The sequence below is a fragment of the Lissotriton helveticus genome, chromosome 2_1 (assembly GCF_964261635.1).
Source record: "Lissotriton helveticus chromosome 2_1, aLisHel1.1, whole genome shotgun sequence".
In the NCBI taxonomy this organism is placed as follows: Eukaryota; Metazoa; Chordata; class Amphibia; order Caudata; family Salamandridae; genus Lissotriton; species Lissotriton helveticus.
Genome location: NC_136059.1, coordinates 746,438,351 through 746,462,675, shown reverse-complemented (window position 1 = coordinate 746,462,675; position 24,325 = coordinate 746,438,351).

Sequence of the window (24,325 nt, the reverse complement as noted above, 5' to 3'; positions counted from 1 at the left end):
TCGTAATCGGGTGATCGGAAATGTTTCTGACTCAGGCCCGATTCTGATGCGGTTTGGAAAGCTTTCCAACTGAATGTTCTTGAAAATGGTTTATGACCGAATCGAATCGAGAGAGTCCAACTGACCGGGCACAATGCATCCGGATGCTGCCAGATATGAATTGGTTGGACTCCCAATGACTTCAATGGGAGCCTTTGTTCCAACCAAATGCAAAGGCTCCCATTGAAGAAAGGGGTGGCTGGGGAAAATCGGGCACCCTGTGGCGGGCACCTCTTGGTGCCTGCCACGCTGTCCATGGCTGGTAAGGGGGACCCATGGGTACCTCCATGATCCCGATTGGGAAGCCTCCGGGTGCAGGGGGGCTCACTACAGGCCCCCAAAGTCTGATTCCGACTGCTGGTTCGAGTCAGATGGCATGGTTTGGAAAGGCTGTCCAAATCCAGCATCATACTCGGGGGTTCTGAGGTGCGGTCCGTAAAGACGTACAATTCTGCTCTGTACGGCTCAGTCTTTCCAAATGCCATCGGGTTCAGATAGGGATATTCCTAATGCCTAACTTGTATCATACTTGGTCAGTTGGAAACCTTTCCGAGTCGGTCAGAAAGACATATTCTTGATCTGATTTGGACAGGGCAAATGCCGTAAGGAGGCCTTCCTAACCGCATCAGAATCAGGTCCTCGGTAGGAAACATGGTTTCCAACACGGGTTACGAAAAATCGAATGCAGTTCGGAGCCTGTCCCACCAACATTATAATTAGCCCCAATGTTTCTTCTGTTCATATCTCATTTTAAGCTTTTCAAACCATATTGCCCCTGGTGCATCTGATGGCATCAAAAACAAACAATGGTTTTCAGAAAATGCAAAGACTGCCCTCTGCCGTTAAAGGTCACATATCTTCATTAATGGCTCAAACAATACCAATTTTATTTTAGGAAGATGTTACATTTTTTAGATTTTCTAGAGGCACAGAGGTTAGATTTCTTAACCCCCGCACTAAGGACAAAATAAATTAGCCAAACCGATCAAGAATTACCCCATCATTGTCTCATAAAGCATGTGGGTGAAAATATGTATATGTAGTAGTGAGTTCTTCTGTGTTAATTTCCGGTGTACTGTAATGGTTTATCTGAAGTTCTCTGCTTTTATATCAAGAGGCAGATTGTACTGGATGTCCAGGTAAATTGCAAATGATGATCTTGTTTGTTTAATCGTACTATTAATTTCTGTAACTCATGATCATTTACCTCCGAAATGCAGAAAATGCTCTCTCTGTAGCATTTCCACACCAGATTTTGTACATAAGGGTATTGATTAGTAGCAGATAGAATGCTTTTTAAACTGGCCTATATAAATGCAGACTAGACTTGATGCAGAAGAAGCACCCATTGAACTCAAAGGGATTTGGGCATAATTCTTGTTCAAATTTAAAGTAGTTATTTGTGAGAGCTAGTTCAATATGTAGTAATACAAAGGATGGGGGTGTGGAAGAGAACCATTCTGATGTCATTGATGCTTTCTCTACTGCCTTTAATGTAGCTTCTTCAGGAATACTGCTGTAAAATGATTTGATGTCTAATGACACAAGAATTTGTGTGTTTGGGTCATTTTGTAGGCCATTCAGCATGTTACATATGTCAGTGGTATCTTTCATATAGGGCAATCCCTACAGCACACTTTACATCATAAAGAAATCTGTTCCAGGATCGACTTTAATCCAGACCATATAGGTCACCTAGGTAGAGGTAGAGTCTTTCTGTAAATATTCATATACTATATGAAAAGCTATTATCTTTACCACTTGTCTGCTAAGCCTTCCCTCGGCAACCAGTGCTGAGAATTTTTTGATGTATTGGACATTTTGCTCGGAAGACTTTCTAATTTGTTTTTAAGTGAAAGGCATTCAGGGCAAATTATTGGTGATTTAATTTTTTTTAATATGCACATAGTTTACTAGACTCTCCTGCAGAAAACCAAAGAAATAACAGAACATATAGAAAATAGATATTCATGACAACTAGACCCACAAGAAAGTCAAGGGTAGTGAGATGTGTGTTTACCCCAATCTATATGCCCTACAAATCTCAAACTTAGGCTAAGATGATTCATTTTCCTCACATTGTTGGTTAAGGAAAATTCTGAAATATGGGGTCTAAAAAATTCCTATCACATAATGTTCCCAAAAACAGTGAAACCCAACGTGTGTGTCCGAACCTATCGCTCCTGTCAGGGAAGGCCCCAAAGGACACTCAGGACAGACCAGAGTTGGACAACTTGCATGGATCCCATAACATCTTCTCACCCAGAATACGCTGCAAATGTCAAACTTTTTCTAAAATCATACATTTCTGTCACATTTCTTTCATTGAGGTAAACTTCAAAAATGTGTAGGAATCTACGAAATTCATCCCTCCCTGCATTTCAACTCTTCTGTCTGTAAAACAGTACTTTTGTACATTTTTGTGGTTGGGCCTAGCACCTTCAATAGCAAAACTTGAAATTGTGAAGCAATTTGAGTTATCAACAAGGTCTACATAATGGGTACATTGTAGCATGGTTACAGTTTTGGTCATTTCCTATGACGTGATTAGGTTGACACACACATAGGGCTTAGTGGTTCAATAAGAAATTGTGCAGGAACTCACAGCAGTAAGTCTTTAGCGACTGGCTGGAAGTGTCCGAATTTTCGGTGTCATAAATATGGGAGAAAAAACAGTTTTAAGTCATTCTTTGAGATTTTCTGGGCATTCTGAAAAGGACAACCTGTTGGAATCCACACAGCCCTGCATTTCACTTTGGCTTTCCGGTTCAGAAATGCCAAGGTTTGCTAGTGCTCCTTAATGCGGCCAGATCCAGAGCCCAAATAGCTCCGCCATTCAGCTGGGCAAGAGAGATTAAAGTGAGAGATACTCCCTCTCTGCCGCCCTATGTGTCAATCGTGGGTCCGAAAGAATCAAAGGTTCCACCCACTTATCATGGGGATTGGGATGATCAAAGCTCCCAGAAGGGCAGAAAGACTGTTAGGTCTTTTAGGTAAGGTATGCAGACTAATGTGCTTGCTCGGGCTACCCTCACCCCATTTTCTTTATTCAAAATAAATATTTCTTGTGCTAGGGGTCTTTCTGTCCCCCCCCCCCCTCCTCTTAGCAGAAGAGAGGTGTTTGCAGATAGAGTTAAACGTTCCTAATCTGCCCCAGTACAACAAGACTGTTAATCCTTTTAGGAGGTGGGATCAGGCCAAATGCCTGGGTGAGCCTTCCAACCCTATTTGTTTTTCTTAAGAAATGGTGTCTAGTTGGTTTACTTCCCCAGAGGAAGGGAGATTGGAATAACACTATCTTTTGTCCCCCAAGGAGGGATAGAAATACTTTTAAACCCTTTATGAGGTGGGGACATAGCTCAATACCTAAATGGACATCCTCTTTCCTTACTTTTTTTTTAAATTTCCTTTGATGGTTAGTGGGCTTTCTGCCCTACCCAGTAAAAGAGTGGTACAATTCCCCAATCAGCCCCTCAGAATGCAGAAGGACTGCATCAATGATGCTATTTGAGATGTCAACTAAAGATAAGGGAGCTCCCAGTAGGGATTTGATGATACAGGACAGGCTACAAGGGGTAAAACAGCATAAAAGAAACAGAGAACCCTGCCCCAAGGATATATATAGGTCCCACAGGGGGATCTTCCCTTTTCAAGACGGCTGACAGGCTAGAATTGGAGCCACATATACACAAAGACCTATATATACTTTCAGAGAATCATTTTATTTTATTAAATACTTGGTAAATTTTATATAGAACTCTGATTTCATTAGAATAAAACATATAACATATACATTTCCAAAAACTGTTAAATAGATCGAGGTTATGGTCCCAAACACACCATACCAATCCACATTCGAATTACATTCATTTCTTTCATACTAAACCACTCTCAAGAGGTTTAAACATACATTCAATTCAGGGATACGTCAAGGCCAGTTGGTACAACTATGGTGGATCAAGTTGTTGTGACAAAAGGAAATAAGTAATAGGGGGCAGAATCAGTTGGATCAAAACATCTTAATCAGATGGAAATTCGTCCCCCTCTAGAGTCATGCTGACGCGCGTTTCGGTGTTGGGCCCTACTGGGGCCGCACCTTCATCAGGGCAAGGAGGTACCACTGTGTGGGGGACACACCACTTGTTTTAGGTTCCAGAGTGAAGATTCAAATAAATCCACTCGGGGGCCTCAAACACGGAGACTTCATTAGGTGATGCACCCGTACAACCGGAAAGCCTCTACACTGTTTTCATAGGCTTATTTCAACTTTAAAGGCGTCAGGTTTTGCTCGTAGATCAGTTTAACTTCGGGCGTTCCGTCAGGAAATAAGTCCCTCGCCTAGGGCTGACTCCGTCCAAGTTTCGAAGGAAGCTCTTGAGGTGGATGTTTTCAAAAATACACGGGCGCTGGGCTTGCGATGGTAACATAGGAAACTCTCTCTTGATTCCAAACTCCTGAATTTGTTCTATTTAATAAACTTGCCGCACAAAGAAAGGATTTTCGGCTTTGTGTCCGCAGGGCGCAGGTAACATAAGAGGCTCTCTCTGGATTCCAAACTCCTGAATTTGTTCTGTTTAATAAGTTGGCCACACGGAGTGAGGATTTTCGGCTGCGTGTCCGCAAGACACCCAACGCCAGTTCTATTTGAGATGTCTTCAGTGATATAAATAAACATATCATGAGTGATGTGGTATTTGGTCGAGCGGAGACCCAAGGATATCCTGGATGAAATTAAGACAGAGGGTGGAGAAAGGGGGCCTAGAGCTGCCGGACTTGTTATTTTATTCATGGGCATTCTTAATTAAAAATGGGAAAATGTTGTTCAATACTCCCACATTATCGGAACTTGGGAGACTGCTATATGTTATGTCAAGACAGGAGCATGGAGGCAGTCAGGGTTTTATGTTCAAATACGCAGACCCTAAATACTACTAAAAAGTTCGCTTGAAGATTCTGAGAGGCCTGACAGAGACTTGGTATAGGGTCAGAAAAGCTCTAAAGATACCATATTATTGCTCCATGGCTCCTATTTGGGACTTACCAGGTTCACCGGGTTGGACAAAAGATGTCCTAGCTAGACCATTGAGAGAGGCAGGCCTCACTAGATGGAACCATATTTCACTTGAAGGCCAATTAATAAGCTGGGAAATATGTAATCAGCTGTCGAATCAACAAGAATCCAGATTTAAGTATATCCAAATGCAAAGCTTGTTCCAGGATCCAAGCACGGTGATAGGAAGTCCAAATGAACTGGAAGACAGACTTATGGAAGAAGCAACTATCAAAAAAGAGCTTGCGATGATCTATTGGCTGATGGTTGAGTCGGAGGATGGAGCCTTTACTTTGCCAACAGAGTTATGAGGAAGATGCTTGCCGAAGTATTCGTTGGAAAATAAGTGGCAAGTATGAATGTCTATGCAGTTAAATCGGTGCACCTAAGAAGAAATCACCTTTTCTCCATCCACAGAGCCTATTGGACACCCCAGAGGCTGTCTAAGTTCGGATCAAGAGGTGACGTGGCATGCCCTAAGTGCGGCAGTCTGAAAGAAGATGACGTGCACTCGTTTTTGGTTTGTCCTAAGATCCAGACTTGAGTAGGGCATTGTCCATGATTTTGGACATCACTATCAAGGTAACCGTTTTGTCGGTCTTTTTTGACTGTGTAGACTCCCTTGAAAGAATTACAGAGAACAAAGCAAAGTTGTTCTTTTATTCCATCGTGCTGGCAAGTAGAGAAATCTGTAAGCAGTAGATATCCACATCTCCTCCCAGGTTTTTTGATTGAATGTCCTTCATTAAATATGTGGCCAGTCTTGCAATGAAGGCTTTTAAGAATCATAATTTTTGGTCTCCCACTTTGGAGTGTTTTGAGCAACAAACGAATCTTGATATCCAATGATTATGCCTGCTATACCTCATCTAGCTATCCTGGTTTTCTCCTTTTGTGCTTCCCAATCTGTGCTTTGGCTCATGGGGGAATGCAGTGTAGTGATAGTGAGGAGGTGGAAGTTGAAGGACGTTGCTTCATGTAAACCAGGGCGGCAAGGTCTCAAAGCAGATGTCTCCTCTCTCCCCTCCCTCTGCTTCCAGTACATATGAACAGAGGATGAACAAAAAAAATAAAAAAATAAAAATTTAAATTAGTGATATAGTATGTGAATACATATAAAAGTGCATGGCGGGGGCTTAGTTACAGTTGCTCAGTATACTATAACTTGTGAATTCAAGTGTTTTTTAGTTTAAAATTGTATTTTTAACTCACATTTCACCTAACTATAAGCTAATTTTAACCTTTATTTTTTACTACATTGTTAAGTTTTTTTAGACATAAAGGAAGATATGAATTAGCAGGCCTAATAATCACTTCACTATAACATTTGTTTTTTTCAGTGCATTTCTAGTTTTTTGTTTAAGTAAATTAACAAATGAATACAACCCCCCTAGTTTTATTCAGTGATACTCTAGAATTTATTTAATGTTAATTAAAATATATCTAATATACCTAACAGTACATAGTAGGCCCATGGCTCTGTTAGGAGACTTAAATATTAGGAAGGTGCGAGTTCTCCATGAAGAGCTTCAAAGGTAGTGCACTCTCTGTATACTAGGACTTGAACCATTAATTAGGCTTGGGTGTTTAAAGGGAGGGGGCTCTCCATGAAGAGCTGTGGTGAGAGAGTAGGCTGTGCATAAGAGTGTTGCCCACCAAAGGGGGCTTGGATGCCTGGAGAGTGTGGGCTCTATGCACAGTCTGTGCACTGAACGCAGACATGCATAGTAGGAGATTGTCCACCTATTGAGCTTGGGTCTTCTGAGGGAGTGGACTCTATGCACATTTTGGCTAAAGAGCTCTTACTGTGCATAATTTGTTTTTCAACCTAATGGGCCTTGGTTTTTTGAAATGGGTTGCATCTCCATGAAGAGAATCTCTGAGATTGCAGACTGTATATAGTGGGGGCATGCCCATCCAAGGAGGCATGGATATCTGAAGGAAGTGGGTTCTGTGCAGTCTGCAAACAGACAGCTCGTAGTAGGGGTTTGCCCACTTAATGGGGCTTGGGTCTCTAGTTGGAGTCATCTATATGCACAGTCTTAATACTGAGCCCTAACTATCTTATCTGTAGTACAGGCTTACCCACCTAATGAGGACTCCATGTAGGGAGTGAGCTCCACATACAGCCTGTGAACTGAGCATTGACTGTGCATAGTAGGGACCTGCCCACCCAATGACACTTGGGTCTTAGGAGGGAGTAGTCCAGCATGTCCTGGTACAGCTCTTATACTACATGGGTAGGTGGAACACTTTGTACATTGGTTATATACAGGTATAAAGGCACACGTTGCGATTACACTTACCTCGCTTAGAGAACAGTGGCCCGAGGACTCAACTGCGGAGGTTACAGACAAAGCATGGCAGAGCATGCTCGATCACCCAAGAAGAGTCTCCCGTAATGCCAAACTAAAATACATCCAGACTATGGTTCTTCACCGATCGTATCTCACCACAAGTGGATTCACCGCATGTTCCAGGACGCCTCACACCGTTGTCCCCGATGTCAAGGAGAGGAGGCTGACTTCCTCCACATGCTGTGGTCCTGCCCTCGCCTCCGGGGTTTCTGGGAGGGGGTTTGTCAATCCTTGTCTGAAGTCACACATATTCCTCTATCGGATGATGCCCAGTCCTGCCTCGTGGGCCTCCGCAGATGCTCGAAGGTCCAGAAGGTACTACTGAAGTTCACTGACTTGGCCCTCATATCAGCAGTTAGAGCCCTCACCATGAGATGGAAATCCCCTAGATGCCCAACATTATCCAGCTGGCAAGATGACATGGTAAAATGAGGAAAGGCCGAAGGTGCAGCCCTTCAGAGAGAAGAAGTAAGGGACCTTCGAAAATAACTAATTTCCATGGACTGGAAGTTCATGCTACATGAGTTTGAATCACTTGACCTACTGCCCCCAGGGGATGCCCCAAACTCATAATACACTGAGTCAGAATACGACTCGTTCATGATGGGCTTCGGGACCCTGACCTACAAGTCACGTTCCATGTTCACTGCCGACTCCCCTTACACCGCATTGCTGGCACCCCCCTTTCAGGCCCTAATGGCCAATGTAGACATCAACCAACCAGGAGCAGGGATTGGGTGGGTTAGGGTGGGAGGGGACATGGTTTGAATCTGTTGTTCATGGTGACTGGAAATGTAACTACTTTATGCTGCGCATTTATTCGTTACACCTGCAATGGCTGGCTACTTACATTGCCTACTGATACCATTTAACCTCTGTTTCTTGTTAACCATTACGGAAGGAATAGGGCAGATTCATGACATATATCTGCTGTAATTACTGTAAGTACAAAACGACTGTCTATTCATGTTGTTCCTTGCACTGACTTTGATATTACAGTTATTAATAAAGTATGTTAAAAAAAAAGGAGGGAGTGGGCTATATGCACAGTCCGCACACTGAGGGCTGTCTGTGAATAATAGGGACTTGCCCACCTAATTGGGCTTAGGTCTCTTGAAGGAGTGGGCTCTATGCACATTCTGTGCACCAAGCACAGTAGGGACTGGCCTAAATAATGGAGCTTTATAGTGTATTGGGAGTGCACTCCCAGGAAAAAGCTATAGACAGTCAGTGCAAAGACTGTGCTTTAAATTTCTTTTAGGGTTCATTGTCACTCCCACGGGACTCCTGCTTCACTGCGGTGACACACTTTCTTTTTCTAATTTGACCAAAGGGAGGACCCTCTATGTCTTCCCCACAAAGCTTAGGGGGACAGGGTACCCCTACCCAATCCCCTTCTAACTGATTTTATCTAAATCTTTTGGCTCTCAAGTAACCACCTGAAACTCAATCAAGAGAAAACGGAAATACTCCTCATCTCCAACAAAGACGAAAACCCCCAAATTGCAGAATGGCTCAAAGCTATTAACATCCTCAATGGTAACCTCACCCTGGCGGATTCAGCAAAATCTCTAGGTATCACCCTAGACCCGGAACTGGGCATGAAAAAAAACATTACAAGATCTGCTAAAAGTGCCTTTCTCAATTTGAAATTACTGTGCAAAATAAAACCTTCCTCTTGCCAAAGGACCTTCAACAAGCCACTCAAACACTGGTGCTCTCCAGAATCGATTATGGGATTGCAGCCCTAACTGGTACAACAAAATCCCACCTCACACCCTGAAAACAACCTTTAATGCAGCAGCCAGAATGGTCACCGGAACTAAGAAATTTGGGCACATCTCCCCTGCACTCAGAGAACCTTAATGGCTCCCCATTGAGTAGCGAGCCATCTTTAGCACAGCGTGCCTCACGCACCAAGCCCTTTACACAGGCAAACCGGAATACCTGGCTGCCAAACTCATAAGGGCTGGACAGTCCAGGAACCTCAGGAGCTCCAACACTCTGCTACTCATCCCGTTGAAAATACGCAAGCAAAAAACTGCAGCCAGATGGTTTGCTGGAAACGCCCCCAAAATCTGGAACTCCATCCCCCCACATCTGAACGATCCCCTCATTTCCAAAATTCAAAAACCTGTTCAAAGTCCTCTTCCTTGACCGCTCACGAGGAAACCATAGGAGCCAAGGAAGTACCTCAGCCGACACTCCATCTAACTTTATTATGTGCCTGGTGACACTGACTCTGATCAAGAAAACTTTTTGGATACTCGTCTTGTTTGATCAAGAAAACTTTTTGGATACTCGTCTTGTTTGACCTGCACCCTCGTTGCTCCTTCTGCTCGATCACTCCTTTGTTCGATCTATATCCGGCACAAACCCTTATGTTCTACTATATTCTCTGTACTGCGTATTTGCACATAAGCTACTTGCTGTGAAGAGCTCTGATACCCTTGGGTCCAGCTAGCACCATACAACACTCCTAAAATAAATACAAATTTTAAAAAAATGTTTGAACATCACGCCAAAAAAACAGCAAATCATCTGCAAATGAAGCAAGCTTATGCAACCTTAATTTAAGATCTGGGTATTATACACAGCTCCATCATCAGAGCAAATAAAAGAAGTAACACTTTGTACACCTGCATTGTACACTTGAATAAATGAATGAACCGCCAAAAAGTTTGATTTTGTTGATAATCTTTTTATAAATATTGCTTGCACAGTTCTTTAAAATGAAAAAAAAACCTGTGATGTGCAGGCAAGAATGAGGTGTTTGATTTACTAATAAATCATAATGGCCTGTCTTAAACCCAGCAGCAGTGTATATAAAACAGCTGTTTCCATATAACACTTAGGGGCAAATTATGATGTCGGTCAGAAAGCATTCTGACCAACTTCTTGTTGGAATCCGTTCCAACTGACTCAGATTCAGGGAGTCTGACTGATCAATTATGATGGTTCCAAACACCTTTCAGTTGGACTCCCATTGACTTCAGTGGGATCCTGTGTTCCGACCGACAGCACATTTCTCCCATTGAAAACAGGGGTGGTTGCAGAAAACTGTGTACCCAGTGGGGGGCACCTCATGGTGCCTGCCACAGTGGGCATGGTTTTACAGGGGGTTCCCCCACAGGCCCCGACCGGAGGTCCCTAGGTGATGGGGGGCTGGCTACAGGCCCCCTAAATCAGTTTCCGACAGCCGTTCCATGTCGGACAGACTGAGTTGGAAAGGCTGTCCAAATACAACATTGTAATTGCTCAGTTGGAAACGCGGTCTGTAGAGCTGTACGAGTCTGCTCCAATGGACTAGGTTTCTCTGAATGCTGGTTGGAACCAAGTCGGAAAGACCACACTTACCTTCCATCGTAATCGGGTGATCGGAAATGTTTCTGACTCAGGCCCGATTCTGATGCGGTTTGGAAAGCTTTCCAACTGAATGGTCTTGAAAATGGTTTATGACCGAATCGAATCGAGAGAGTCCAACTGACCGAGCACAATGCATCCGGATGCTGCCAGATACAAATTGGTTGGACTCCCAATGACTTCAATGGGAGCCTTTGTTCCAACCAAATGCATAGGCTCCCATTGAAGAAAGGGGTGGCTGGGGAAAATCGGGCACCCTGTGGCGGGCACCTCTTGGTGCCTGCCACGCTGTGCATGGCTGGTAAGGGGGACCCATGGGTACCTCCATGATCCCGATTGGGAAGCCTCCGGGTGCAGGGGGGCTCACTACAGGCCCCCAAAGTCTGATTCCGACTGCTGGTTCGAGTCAGATGGCATGGTTTGGAAAGGCTGTCCAAATCCAGCATCATACTCGGGGGTTCTGAGGTGCGGTCCGTAAAGACGTACAATTCTGCTCTGTACGGCTCAGTCTTTCCAAATGCCATCGGGTTCAGATAGGGATATTCCTAATGCCTAACTTGTATCATACTTGGTCAGTTGGAAACCTTTCCGAGTCGGTCAGAAAGACATATTCTTGATCTGATTTGGACAGGGCAAATGCCGTAAGGAGGCCTTCCTAACCGCATCAGAATCAGGTCCTCGGTAGGAAACATGGTTTCCAACACGGGTTACGAAAAATCGAATGCAGTTCGGAGCCTGTCCCACCAACATTATAATTAGCCCCAATGTTTCTTCTGTTCATATCTCATTTTAAGCTTTTCAAACCATATTGCCCCTGGTGTATCTGATGGCATCAAAAACAAACAATGGTTTTCAGAAAATGCAAAGACTGCCCTCTGCCGTTAAAGGTCACATATCTCCATTAATGGCTCAAACAATACCAATTTTATTTTAGGAAGATGTTACATTTTTTAGATTTTCTAGAGGCACAGAGGTTAGATTTCTTAACCCCCGCACTAAGGACAAAATAAATTAGCCAAACCGATCAAGAATTACCCCATCATTGTCTCATAAAGCATGTGGGTGAAAATATGTATATGTAGTAGTGAGTTCTTCTGTGTTAATTTCGGGTGTACTGTAATGGTTTATCTGAAGTTCTCTGCTTTTATATCAAGAGGCGGATTGTACTGGATATACAGGTAAATTGCAAATGATGATCTTGTTTGTTTAATCGTACTATTAATTTCTGTAACTCATGATCATTTACCTCCGAAATGCAGAAAATGCTCTCTCTGTAGCATTTCCACACCAGATTTTGTACATAAGGGTATTGATTAGTAGCAGATAGAATGCTTTTTAAACTGGCCTATATAAATGCAGACTAGACTTGATGCAGAAAAAGCACCCATTGAACTCAAAGGGATTTGGGCATAGTTCTTGTTCAAATTTAAAGTAGTTCTTTGTGAGAGCTAGTTCAATATGTAGTAATACAAAGGATGGGGGTGTGGAAGAGGACCATTCTGATGTCATTGATGCTTTCTCTACTGCCTTTAATGTAGCTTCTTCAGGAATACTGCTGTAAAATGATTTGATGTCTAATGACACAAGAATTTGTGTGTTTGGGTCATTTTGTAGGCCATTCAGCATGTTACATATGTCAGTGGTATCTTTCATATAGGGCAATCCCTACAGCACACTTTACATCATAAAGAAATCTGTTCCAGGATTGACATTAATCCAGACCATATAGGTCACCTAGGTAGAGGTAGAGTCTTTCTGTAAATATTCATATACTATATGAAAAGCTATTATCTTTACCACTTGTCTGCTAAGCCTTCCCTCGGCAACCAGTGCTGAGAATTTTTTGATGTATTGGACATTTTGCTCGGAAGACTTTCTAATTTGTTTTTAAGTGAAAGGCATTCAGGGCAAATTATTGGTGATTTAATTTTTTTTAATATGCACATAGTTTACTAGACTCTCCTGCAGAAAACCAAAGAAATAACAGAACATATAGAAAATAGATATTCATGACAACTAGACCCACAAGAAAGTCAAGGGTAGTGAGATGTGTGTGGACCCCAATCTATATGCCCTACAAATCTCAAACTTAGGCTAAGATGATGCATTTTCCTCACATTGTTGGTTAAGGAAAATTCTGAAATATGGGGTCTAAAAAATTCCTATCACATAATGTTCCCAAAAACAGTGAAACCCAACGTGTGTGTCCGAACCTATCGCTCCTGTCAGGGAAGGCCCCAAAGGACAACATGAAGTTATAACATTTTCTCCTTGAAATCTTACCAATTGCTGATATGGGTAGTTGTGGCATTTAGGCCTGGATTCAATTGCCATGTAGATAAAATTCCAAAAATTTGAAATTTCTGAAATCTAGACACTCAGGACAGACCAGAGTTGGACAACTTGCATGGATCCCATAACATCTTCTCACCCAGAATACGCTGCAAATGTCAACCTTTTTCTAAAATCATACATTTCTGTCACATTTCTTTCATTGAGGTAAACTTCAAAAATGTGTAGGAATCTACGAAATTCATCCCTCCCTGCATTTCAACTCTTCTGTCTGTAAAACAGTACTTTTGTACATTTTTGTGGTTGGGCCTAGCACCTTCAATAGCAAAACTTGAAATTGTGAAGCAATTTGAGTTATCAACAAGGTCTACATAATGGGTACATTGTAGCATGGTTACAGTTTTGGTCATTTCGTGGGTCCGAAAGAATCAAAGGTTCCACCCACTTATCATGGGGATTGGGATGATCAAAGCTCCCAGAAGGGCAGAAAGACTGTTAGGTCTTTTAGGTAAGGTATGCAGACTAATGTGCTTGCTCGGGCTACCCTCACCCCATTTTCTTTATTCAAAATAAATATTTCTTGTGCTAGGGGTCTTTCTGTCCCCCCCCCTCCTCTTAGCAGAAGAGAGGTGTTTGCAGATGGAGTTAAACTTTCCTAATCTGCCCCAGTACAACAAGACTGTTAGTCCTTTTAGGAGGTGGGATCAGGCCAAATGCCTGGGTGAGCCTTCCAACCCTATTTGTTTTTCTTAAGAAATGGTGTCTAGTTGGTTTACTTCCCCTGAGGAAGGGAGATTGGGATAACACTATCTTTTGTCCCCCAAGGAGGGATAGAAATACTTTTAAACCCTTTATGAGGTGGGGACATAGCTCAATGCCTAAATGGACATCCTATTTCCTTACTTTTTGTTTTAATTTCCTTTGATGGTTAGTGGGCTTTCTGCCCTACCCAGTGAAAGAGTGGTACAATTCCCCAATCAGCCCCTCAGAATGCAGAAGGACTGCATCAATGATGCTATTTGAGATGTCAACTAAAGATAAGGGGGCTCCCAGTAGGGATTTGATGATACAGGACAGGCTACAAGGGGTAAAACAGCATAAAAGAAACAGAGAACCCTACCCCAAGGATATATATAGGTCCCACAGGGGGATCTTCCCTTTTCAAGACGGCTGACAGGCTAGAATTGGAGCCACATATATACAAAGACCTATATATACTTTCAGAGAATCATTTTATTTTATTAAATACTTGGTCAATTTTATATAGAACTCTGATTTCATTAGAATAAAACATATAACATATACATATCCCAAAACTGTTAAATAGATCGAGGTTATGGTCCCAAACACACCATACCAATTCACATTCGAATTACATTAATTTCTTTCATACTAAACCCCTCTCAAAAGGTTTAAACATACATTCAATTCAGGGATACGTCAAGGCCAGTTGGTACAACTATGGTGGATCAAGTTGTTGTGACAAAAGGAAATAAGTAATAGGGGGCAGAATCAGTTGGATCAAAACATCTTAATCAGATGGAAATTTGTCCCCCTCTAGAGTCATGCTGACGCGCGTTTCGGTGTTGGGCCCTACTGGGGCCGCACCTTCATCAGGGCAAGGAGGTACCACTGTGTGGGGGACACACCACTTGTTTTAGGTTCCAGAGTGAAGATTCAAATAAATCCACTCGGGGGCCTCAAACACGGAGACTTCATTCCGTGATGCACCCGTACAACCGGAAAGCCTCTACACTGTTTTCATAGGCTTATTTCAACTTTAAAGGCGTCAGGTTTTGCTCGTAGATCAGTTTAACTTTGGGCGTTCCGTCAGGAAATAAGTCCCTCGCCTAGGGCTGACTCCATCCAAGTTTCGAAGGAAGCTCTTGGGGTGGATGTTTTCAAAAATACACGGGCGCTGGGCTGGCGATGGTAACATAGGAAACTCTCTCTTGATTCCAAACTCCTGAATTTGTTCTATTTAATAAACTTGCCGCACAAAGAAAGGATTTTCGGCTTTGTGTCTGCAGGGCGCAGGTAACATAAGAGGCTCTCTCTGGATTCCAAACTCCTGAATTTGTTCTGTTTAATAAGTTGGCCACACGGAGCGAGGATTTTCGGCTGCATGTCTGCAAGACACCCAACGCCAGTTCTATTTGAGATGTCTTCAGTGATATAAATAAACATATCATGAGTGATGTGGTATTTGGTCGAGCGGAGACCCAAGGATATCCTGGATGAAATTAAGACAGAGGGTGGAGAAAGGGGGCCTAGCGCTGCCGGACTTGTTATTTTATTCATGGGCATTCTTAATAAAAAATGGGAAAATGTTGTTCAATACTCCCACATTATCGGAACTTGGGAGACTGCTATATGTTATGTCAAGACAGGAGCATGGAGGCAGTCAGGGTTTTATGTTCAAATACGCAGACCCTAAATACTACTAAAAAGTTCGCTTGAAGATTCTGAGAGGCCTGACAGAGACTTGGTATAGGGTCAGAAAAGCTCTAAAGATACCATATTATTGCTCCATGGCTCCTATTTGGGACTTACCAGGTTCACCGGGTTGGACAAAAGATGTCCTAGCTAGACCATTGAGAGAGGCAGGCCTCACTAGATGGAACCATATTTCACTTGAAGGCCAATTAATAAGCTGGGAAATATGTAATCAGCTGTCGAATCAACAAGAATCCAGATTTAAGTATATCCAAATGCAAAGCTTGTTCCAGGATCCAAGCACGGTGATAGGAAGTCCAAATGAACTGGAAGACAGACTTATGGAAGAGGCAACTATCAAAAAAGAGCTTGCGATGATCTATTGGCTGATGGTTGAGTCGGAGGATGGAGCCTTTACTTTGCCAACAGAGTTATGAGGAAGATGCTTGCCGAAGTCTTCGTTGGAAAATAAGTGGCAAGTATGAATGTCTATGCACTTAAATCTGTGCACCTAAGAAGAAATCACCTTTTCTCCATCCACAGAGCCTATTGGACATCCCAGAGGCTGTCTAAGTTCGGATCAAGAGGTGACGTGGCATGCCCTAAGTGCGGCAGTTTGAAAGAAGATGACGTGCACTCGTTTTTGGTTTGTCCTAAGATCCAGACTTGAGTAGGGCATTGTCCATGATTTTGGACATCACTATCAAGGTAACCGTTTTGTCGGTCTTTTTTGACTGTGTAGACTCCCTTGAAAGAATTACAGAGAACAAAGCAAAGTTGTTCTTTTATTCCATCGTGCTGGCAAGTAGAGAAATCTGTAAGCAGTGGATATCAACATCTCCTCCCAGGTTTTTTGATTGAATGTCCTTCATTAAATATGTGGCCAGTCTTGCAATGAAGGCTTTTAAGAATCATAATTTTTGGTCTCCCACTTTGGAGTGTTTTGAGCAACAAACGAATCTTGATATCCAATGATTATGCCTGCTATACCTCATCTAGCTATCCTGGTTTTCTCCTTTTGTGCTTCCCAATCTGTGCTTTGGCTCATGGGGGAATGCAGTGGAGTGATAGTGAGGAGGTGGAAGTTGAAGGACGTTGCTTCATGTAAACCAGGGCGGCAAGGTCTCAAAGCAGATGTCTCCTCTCTCCCCTCCCTCTGCTTCCAGTACATATGAACAGAGGATGAACAAAAAAAATAAAAAAATAAAAATTTAAATTAGTGATATAGTATGTGAATACATATAAAAGTGCATGGCGGGGGCTTAGTTACAGTTGCTCAGTATACTATAACTTGTGAATTCAAGTATTTTTTAGTTTAAAATTGTATTTTTAACTCACATTTCACCTAACTATAAGCTAATTTTAACCTTTATTTTTTACTACATTGTTAAGTTTTTTTAGACATAAAGGAAGATATGAATTAGCAGGCCTAATGATCACTCCACTATAAAATTTGTTTTTTTCAGTGCATTTCTAGTTCTTTGTTTAAGTAAATTAACAAATGATGAATACAACCCCCCTAGTTTTATTCAGTGATACTCTAGAATTTATTTAATGTTAATTAAAATATATCTAATATACCTAACAGTACATAGTAGGCCCATGGCTCTGTTAGGAGACTTAAATATTAGGAAGGTGCGAGTTCTCCATGAAGAGCTTCAAAGGTAGTGCACTCTCTGTATACTAGAGACTTGAACCATTAATTAGGCTTGGATGTTTAAAGGGAGGGGGCTCTCCATGAAGAGCTGCGGTGAGAGAGTAGGCTGTGCATAAGAGTGTTGCCCACCAAAGGGGGCTTGGACGCCTGGAGAGTGTGGGCTCAATGCACAGTCTGTGCACTGAATGCAGACATGCATAGTAGGAGATTGTCCACCTATTGAGCTTGGGTCTTCTGAGGGAGTGGACTCTATGCACATTTTGGCAACGGAGCTCTCACTGTGCATAATTTGTTTTTCAACCTAATGGGCCTTGGTTTTTTGAAAGGGGTTGGATCTCCATGAAGAGAAACTCTGAGATTGCAGACTGTATATAGTGGGGGCATGCCCATCCAAGGAGGCATGGATATCTGAAGGAAGTGGGTTCTGTGCAGTCTGCAAACAGACAGCTCGTAGTAGGGGTTTGCCCACTTAATGGGGCTTGGGTCTCTAGTTGGAGTCATCTATATGCACAGTCTTAATACTGAGCCCTAACTATCTTATCTGTAGTACAGGCTTACCCACCTAATGAGGACTCCATGTAGGGAGTGAGCTCCACACACAGCCTGTGAACTGAGCACTGACTGTGCATAGTAGGGACCTGCCCACCCAATGACACTTGGGTCTTAGGAGGGAGTAGTCCAGCATGTCCTGGTACAGCTCTTATACTACATGGGTAGGGGGAACACTTTGTACATTGGTTATATACAGGTATAAGGGCACACGTTGCGATTACACTTACCTCGCTTAGAGAACAGTGGCCCGAGGACTCAACTGCGGAGGTTACAGACAAAGCATGGCAGAGCATGGTCGATCACCCAAAAAGAGTCTCCCGTAATGCCAAACTAAAATACATCCAGACTATGGTTCTTCACCGATCGTATCTCACCACAAGTGGATTCCCTGCATGTTCCAGGTCGCCTCACACTGTTGTCCCCAAAGTCAAGGAGAGGAGGCTGACTTCCTCCACATGCTATGGTCCTGCCCTCGCCTCCGGGGTTTCTGGGAGGGGGTTTGTCAATCCCTGTCTGAAGTCACACATATTCCTCTATCGGATGATGCCCTGTCCTGCCTCGTGGGCCTCCGCAGATGCTCGAAGGTCCAGAAGGTACTACTGAAGTTCACTGACTTGGCCCTCATATCAGCAGTTAGAGCCCTCACCATGAGATGGAAATCCCCTAGATGACCAACATTATCCAGCTGGAAGATGACATGGTACAATGAGGAAAGGCCGAAGGTGCAGCCCTTCAGAGAGAAGAAGTAAGGGACCTTCGAAAATAACCCATTTCCATGGACTGGGAGATCATGCTACATGAGTTCGAATCACTTGACCTACTGCCCCCAGGGGATGCCCCAAACTCATAATACACTGAGTCAGAATACGACTCGTTCATGATGGGCTTCGGGACCCTGACCTACAAGTCACGTTCCATGTTCACTGCGGACTCCCCTTACACCGCATTGCTGGCACCCCCCTTTCAGGCCCTAATGGCCAATGTAGACATCGACCGACCAGGAGCAGGGATTGGGTGGGTTAGGGTGGGAGGGGACATGGTTTGAATCTGTTGTTCATGGTGACTGGAAATGTAACTACTTTATGCTGCTCATTTATTCGTTACACCTGCAATGGCTGGCTACTTACATTGCCTACTGATACCATTTAACCTCTGTTTCTTGTTAACCATTACGGAAGGAATAGGGCAGATTCATGACATATATCTGCTGTAATTACTGCAAGTACAAAACGACTGCCTATTCATGTTGTTCCTTGCACTGACTTTGATATTACAGTCATTAATAAAGTATGTTAACAAAAAAAAGGAGGGAGTGGGCTATATGCACAGTCCGCACACTGAGGGCTGTCTGTGAATAATAGGGACTTGCCCACCTAATTGGGCTTAGGTCTCTTGAAGGAATGGGCTCTATGCACATTCTGTGCACCAAGCACAGTAGGGACTGGCCTAAATAATGGAGCTTTATAGTGTATTGGGAGTGCACTCCCAGGAAAAAGCTATAGACAGTCAGTGCAAAGATCGTGCTTTAAATTTCTTTTAGGGTTCATTGTTACTCCCACGGGACTCCTGCTTCACTGCGGTGACACACTTTCTTTTTCTAATTTGACCAAAGGGAGGACCCTCTATGTCTTTCCCACAATGCTTAGGGGGTCAGGGTACCCCTACCCAATCCCCTTCTAATTGATTTTATCAAAAAATTTTAGGACATGGGGACCAAGACCGAGTGTCCCGTAATGGTCAATGCAACATTTTTTAGGCTGTTGTGTCCAGTCAATCAGCGCTGACTCCCGTAAGAGCAGTCTTGCTCCCATGGGAGTGAAATGGAAGACAGGAGAAAGCTACTGCCTAGGAAAATCAACACCTTTCATTTTTTAAATTTGTGGTCAAGGCAAACTTTTTGGGGACATAGTTGCTACTGCCTATCTAAGTGCGATTCTGCTCAGCTATTTTGGCAGTAGATCTGTCTAAAATGACCCGATGAAAACATCATTCGGGAAATGTTTTTTGCCAGCCCCATGTTTCTCAGCCTCTGTTTTACAGATTACCCTGAAACTTTCCTGGAAGAAGCTGAGGTGGATGAAGAATTTTTAGGCAAGGCTCATGAACATTTGTGAACCGCACCAAATTCATTAGCAAAACCAAAAAAACTCTCCCTATGGAAATGCTGACCTAAATATAAATTCAGAGTGGTGACTGAAATGCACCAGATATACTTTAGTGAGATGAGTATAACTTGCACTGCCATCATACACAGCTTGTGACCTCATATAATCCTTCATTATTGAAATATGAAATCTGTGGTAGCGCAAGTTATTTTACTTTTGTCAGTTAGGTGTAACCGGTAAATGTCAGGGTTTTGTTTTTTTTTAGCAAATTTCTAAGCTAAAATCTTACTACCTGCATAACAACGCGGTACCACTGCAGAACTATTGTGGAGTACTGCTGTACAGTGAGTTCAAAACATGTGATGTATTTGGCTGGCATTGTACTAGAGCGGTTCTGCAAGATCAAAACACACATTCTGATTAACTAGCCACAACATAAGGAGAAAGTCAGTCATTTTATGACCAGGTGCCCATACCGTACAAATGTAATAAAGATATAACAAAGAGAGCAGGGTAGGTGTACCTTGGCCACCTGGCTCTTGGGTTGGAGTCCCACAGGGACACCCACTGGGGTTAAATAAAAAATATTTTATGGTGGTACAATACTGTGGTACTACTGCGGCTATCAAAGCACCCATGTAATTTCACTTTAGTTTAGCAGTACTGTGATGTCACGAAAAAAAGACCATGGGATTTGGCAGTAAGAGGGTCTTGGCCTCTCATGTTGTTATCTTCCTGATTTCGGCCCATGTAGTGCAGCAGCTTATTTCTTACATTGTCCTCACAAATAACATTTTCAGTTGTGACTGTGCGCACGACAATGTTGGCTTAGTTTCTCTGAAACTAAACTTGTTTTTACATCTACCTTCACACAAGATTATCACAACACCCTGAACATCATGTACAATCACTCGTTTCGTACTACATACAAATGTCTTCGCTATCTTCATCAATGGGGTGACAGGGCTATCTATATATCCATAACATCATTAATCTAAGCGTACATTGCAAATGTGCTTTCTAATATAAAAGTTGAGCATCCAGATAGATTAGTAGAGGAGGTACTTCCACTGACACCGGGGTCCTTGCATGCTGAGAAATCACCACACAGTTGTCTGCCATCTCATGAGGGGTGTCCTGTTCGTGACCAAGGCGGGGTCCTTCACTCTATCCCATCCGGTAATGGGGTTGGATCATCCCTTGTAGTGATAGCTGGCTCTACATCTATACCCTACAGGTACCCTTAGAGTAGGGTTTGCATAGTAGGAGTACGCTAGGTTACTGCCTTGTTTATATGCCTGCATATATACAATTGCTTAGCACCATGGTGGAACTATATCTACTATTTACGCTCTTGGTGCGTGTAATCAAGTTTATCTGCTTCTGTCTACTAATCATTGCAGCACACATATTTTATGCAAGAATAACTTTGGTTCAATAAATATTAATGAAAATGTTCCACTGTGCATTCTCAGTATATTTCTCTGAGAATAAGTGAGCATGAGTGACTGAACAAAATGTGATGTACTGTTTCCACTATCCCTGAAGAGTCAGTTATTATGTTCAATGTTTGCCAGAAACCATTCACTCTCCGATAGGTTAGGGGAGCTTACGGTAACACTGTGACTGGTCCATAGGCCAACATATCCTGTGGGGTGTCCAGAATGGGTCTTGACACTAAACCCTTAGTTTATGTTGTCTAAACAATGTGCAGGTCCTACAAATTGGTAGGTACTACACGACACTGTGGGGTATGGAGAAGGGCCTGGGCGAAGGCCAGGCACTGTGGCCAACCCCAAACAGTGAATGGCCAAAGGCTTAGTGTGGTATGGTAATGAAGTTTATTTTTAAAAAAACAAGAAATTCACTGAAAAATATAAAAATTAAAGTGGCAGTATAGTTACATGAATATGTCAGTTAAAATGTTACATTTTAAACAAAAAACTCTAAAATCCAACAATTACTGTTAATTGATGTAACTATAATTCATGGCCTCATCATGTACTGCTTATTAAAATAAAAAGCATATCTTCTGGACCCTGAGCTAGCTCTCTGCCAACGTTGGTGTATTTCACTTCAACAATTTTAACGGTATTGCTGTTCCATTTTTTTTATGGAAAATGAAAAGGGGAAAACAGGTTTTTAGAGCCCCTTTTTCAAAGATTCTACTTAATAGATCAGCCCTTTTCAGGAAGGATTTGAGGTTGATGAGGCTTTCTTGGGGAAAGTTACATGAATATTCTTCAAACTGCACCAAAGTTATGAGCAACAAACATAATGATTATCTTATGGAAATGCAGGCCTTAACATAACTACCCAATGGGGAAACACACTGGGTTATATATATAACACATCTTTATGCGAAAATGCTCCTTTAGAGCAGATGAAGTTTGGAGCCCCTGGTGTGAGTGAAGTATTCTAATGGCAAAAACAAAGGGTGGTGGTGTATTTTTAAATCCTATTTTCCCCTGATTCTACAGAAATGCACAATTGTTAGAACAATCACCATCAGAGATTACAAATCGCGTTAGATAAGATCCACCATATAATGGGCATTTTCTTTGTAGAAGTCTGTACTTGCAGTCATAAACAATCAATAACAGATACTAATGTATTTTAAATACTTAATAAATTGACTTACTTTGCTGATGGATTTTTTTTCAACCTGCACATTGAATCACTTTTGCTTTTAATACATTAATGCACATTCCAGTTTTAAAAGCTTTTATAACAACAGGATGCAGAACAAAACAAAAAATAGGTGCACTCTTTGCAGAGTTTCTGTTTCCATTCAATTTGAATTCTCTTTGGCAATTTGAAGAATCACTGTCACACAATTGAAAAATGTTAAGGATTATGGATCACCAACACTCCTCGTTTAAAATGCAACAGTTGCAAATACATATTTCTCACATGCTAGCATGCCCTAAAACAGTATTGGTATAGGTATTTTTTCTACAAGAACAAAGAAGGAAGCACCATTACTACAAACACTGGCCTTATGTAAGTAGACTTATAACTTAAAATGGATGTGTGCAGTTGTACCACCTTTCTTACAAATGCTGCCAATTAAGGTTTGGCTAATGCAGAAATTCCACCATAATCTGGCAGATGTTGCATCCTATCCTCATTAACAGGCTGAAAACCTCTTGGTTTTCAATGGCAGAGGCTTAGCTATCTCCCAAGTTTAACCTGTGGTTTATCCGCCATATAGCTGCTGGGTGCACCATAGGGTGAGTTTGGTGACTGCAAGCAAACAAATGCCTAAATAGCCACTACTCGAAGAGAATAAAATTCAGTGATCCTCAAGAACATTTAGGGGCTGATTACTACTTTGTCAGTGCTGCGCCAGCTCGCACGTATGGACCGCACATCCTATTATGAGTTGAACTCATGTTAGGTGGACGGTCCTTTGCCTTTCCCATGGCAATGCCAGGAAAATATACACCACAATGGAAACAGTAAATAAAGTTCCAGCACGGCAAGGACTGTGATGTCCATGCTGTGCTGGATCTTAGGGGGAATACAGACAGGGGAACATGTTGTGCCCACCAAAATGTATCCTCATGGTGGGGTGGCATTCCTGCACCGCCAGCCTATTCATGGCAGGCAGCCACCATGAAATGGCTGACAGTGCAGGTACTCATAATATGCTTAGTGGGACTGCACCAATCCCACTGAGCATGTTACATTGTGGTGCAGCTCTACCACCACCAGGGTACAACTTTGAAAGTCATAATGTAGTGGCTGACTCATAAACATGAAATAGAGTGAATTAAACCCGAGTTTCTCAATTGAATGTTACTAATCAAATAAGTGACCATTAAACTGTAAGTGACATCTCAGCCAGCCTTGCAAACGCTCACAGGTGAACAAGCCAAGTTAATCAGTATCAATGTGAGGTAAAGGGCTTAAGCTGAAATGTAATAAAGAATACGGAAAAAAATAATTACAATATTGAAATACAGTGCTTTTTTGAAGTGTGAAAATATAAAGCTAAACATCACATAGAGTGCTAACTTCTGCCTGCTTCAAATTTGGTAAAACATTCAGGTTGTCATCCTCAGAGTTACTTGTTGGGACCTCTGACAAATATAATTTTAAACAATTAGTGTACGAGTGCAGCTTCTGGTTGACTGAAAGGGCACTGTTGTCGATTGCCAGACCCTGGGAAGATCTAATTGATGTGTACATGTGGTGCTACTAGCCTAACACCATTTCCAATGATAGGACTCTCTCTTTAAACTTCTTTACAATTATGTGTTGGGTGAAAACATGACTGTATCCGGTTCCATTCACAATCTTTATTTGTTTAAATCAAAATGGCCATAAAAGAACAAAGAGAGGACATTAATAATAATTTAAACCCCTAAAGTACACACCTCTGTTAAAATGTGTTGATGTAAGCATGCTGGTGAAGTTTCTAGGTCAGTAACCCCTGTTTGTTAAGATAATTACTATGAATTGGGTATCA